Source organism: Myotis davidii, unplaced genomic scaffold (assembly GCF_000327345.1).
Source record: "Myotis davidii unplaced genomic scaffold, ASM32734v1 scaffold67, whole genome shotgun sequence".
NCBI lineage: Eukaryota > Metazoa > Chordata > Mammalia > Chiroptera > Vespertilionidae > Myotis > Myotis davidii.
In genome coordinates this window covers 1,047,776-1,050,738 of record NW_006298521.1, presented here as the reverse complement: position 1 = coordinate 1,050,738, position 2,963 = coordinate 1,047,776, and positions in this window count along the sequence as shown.

The window sequence follows — 2,963 nt, the reverse complement described above, 5'->3', positions numbered from 1 at the left end:
CCGCCATCTTTGAGAGTGGGGTAGGCAATTAGCATATTTCCTCCTTATTGGCTGTAGGCCCCGCCATCTTTGTGGTGGCATGAGGGTCAATTAGCATATTCCCCTCTTTATTAGATAAGATTTTTTAAAATAATTTTTTATTTATTTCAGAGAGGAAGGGAGAGGGAGAGAGAGTTGGAAACATCAACGATGATAGAGAATCATGAATCAGCTGCCTACATGCCCCTCACTGGGGATCAAGCCTGCAACCCAGGCATGTGCCCTGACCAGGAATTGAACTCTGACCTCCTGGTTCATAGGTCAAAGCTCAACCACTGAGCACGCTGGCCTGGCTGCCTGCTGTTTTTAGATTCAATGTTTCCATCGTCCTGTTCATAACATAACAGATGCGATCTGTGTTCTAATTTTATGAGCAGAAACTCATCTTGATGGGAGGGACCCCCATGATTTCAGAGGCCGGAGAACGCCTGCTGGGTGAGGGATGGAGGGACAGGTGGTAAATGAGGGAACCCCACCCAGATCCCCCAGGGGTCCCCACATTCCACCCGCGTTGCTCCCGCTCTCGGCGTCGTTGACAGCTCCGAACAGATTCTTTCCACAGGGAATCGGCCCGAACACGACATGAACGGGCTCGCTTATATCAGAGGCTGAGTTCTAACTGACAAATTGGACAGGTTCCCTGAGGCGAGGGTTACTGAGCTTTGTCATTCTCACTAAAAATGTGATTTATAATATACTCCTATTTGCGAGACACTCCTGCTCCCGGGAATGAGGGCTCGCTAGCGCAGAAACAAGAGGTCTCCTGACGACCTGCAGCCCCTATAAAATCCGCTCCCCCGTCTCCCGAGCCTAAACCAGGTGTGCGCGCCGGGACTCCGCCAGCCAAGTGAGTTTAATCTCATTGCGTTTAATGACAGTTTAGGCAGGAAACACTTACCGTTCAGGACGGGGCAAGAGTAACCCACGATTACTTTAGGACTTTCTATTCCAAAAGGAAAGACCTAAGGGGCTGGCGAAAGGGGGTTTATTTCCTCTGCTTCCAGTTTATAGACATAAACCCAGTATTTGCTGGTCCGTAGAAACCGACATTTGTGACGACAGAATATGTCGGGTATCGGAGACACATCTGCGCCTCAGCCAAGCCGCCTCGGTGAAAACCACACGCGGAGCCGGTAGACGGCCCGACTCCGTATCAGCCCGGCCAGAAGGCACAGACTCGTGTTGCCAGGGCTCCCCGGCCCGGCCTCGGTGGGCAGAGCGGGTTTGATCTCTGGGTCCGATCGCTGAGCAGCCTCCGCCGCCACCTTCTCAGCCCATCTCCTCACGGAGCTTCCCAAGACCCTCCAAGGGGTAACCTGAGCGCGGGAAAAATGAGCCCGAATGTCGAGGGGACGCAGCTCCCCGCCGCAGAGGTCACTGGGGAGCCGCCCGCCTTCTGTTTTACCCGACAAGCGCCCTTCCCTTTGTCCTGCTGCTCCGCGGGCTTCGGCCTCGCCATTCCTCCGCTAGAGGCGCGGCTCTCAGACATACTCACACAGGGCGGCTGTTCAGAATGGGCGCTACCTGGTGGGAATGGTCATTTTACCCGTATTTTCACGTGTGGAAGTAACAGTGTTTCCAGGTGCCACGTGTGCTTTACTGCATTGCACGCACGTTGGCGTGCACAGGTTCTTCTCTCAGAGCCACGAAGGACACGGCGACCCCAGGAGAGAGGGGATGGAGTCTCCCGTGAAGGGGCCCCAGCCAGGCCGCGGGATGGTCAGAGCTGGGCTGGACTGCAGGACCACAGCGCAGCAGCCACGGCAATGACCCCTGGAGAGTGTCCAGGAAGGACTGGTGATGGGGGAGCCTCCAGACTCCAGCAGCTCCACAGGCTCAGCCCTCACCTCTGGGCTGGTGGCTCTTTGTGTGTGCTGTGGGGGCAGGGCCACCCTGGGCATCCTTGGAGGGCAGGCATCTTGGTCTCTGCCCACTAGGTGTCAGTAGCAGCCTCTCTCCTCCAGGGGTGACAACCAAAAGGTCCCAGACAAGGCCAGAGGTCCCCTGGGGGACAGCATGTGTCCTGGATGGAGATCCACTGCCCTAAAGGATTAGGGGAGGTGGGCACAGTGAGTCCCAAATGACAATATCTTCAGGGAACATAGAAGCCGTTTGCAGGCAGCGCCTTAACAAGCGATTCTGAGCGGCTTCGGAAGGCTGAACAAGGACAAATGGGGCAAAGCTGTAGAGGCCAGACTGACTAAGGCACGGGGAGAACTTTCTAGAAGAGCCGTGCAGCTGCCAGGCTAGAACCCTGGCTCTTTCCTCCATCAGAACTTTCCGGAGCTTCCTGCCAGCAGAGCCCTGTGCTGGCAGTGTGGCAGCCTGGGGGGTGCAGTCCTAGGTCAGGAGCAATCTGAAAGCTTTAAAGGTGGGCCTCATGCCCCGAGCTGCCAGCCCTTCCTGCCAGGGCACCCCAGTTCTGCAGGGAGGGCGGGCAGGGCTGTGCGAGGTGGGGCTGGGAACCCAGGGAGTTGGGGCAGGAGGAGGAGCCCTCCCGAAGGAGTTTCTGGTCTGAGGGTGCCTAGCTGGTGTCTGTGCCAGGACTTGAACCAGGGTCCCCCCCTCCACACCCACCCGCGGAGGCAGGCGAGCTGTGCAGGTGAGCGCCCGGCCAGGAGGCCTGAGCCCCACCAGCCTCCGCGCGGGAAGCATGTCCCCAGGTGCCCGCTAGGTGTCGCTCTGGGGTCTGGAATGACGGCTTGCTGGTGCCGCAGGCTGAGCGGCTCTTTTTTTCTGCTGCTTTTTCCCCAGACTTTCACATTTTCCGCCCCTTTGCCTCCGGCACAAACATTCCAGTATTCTCCACGACAGCTATCTTTGCTTTCCTGCGAAGTGGCCTTCCCTCTTTTCTCCCGCCCTGTCTCCTCCACAAACTTCCTCCCCTTGTGGTGGACCTCCTTGCAGGTGTGGGTGTGCTCCTG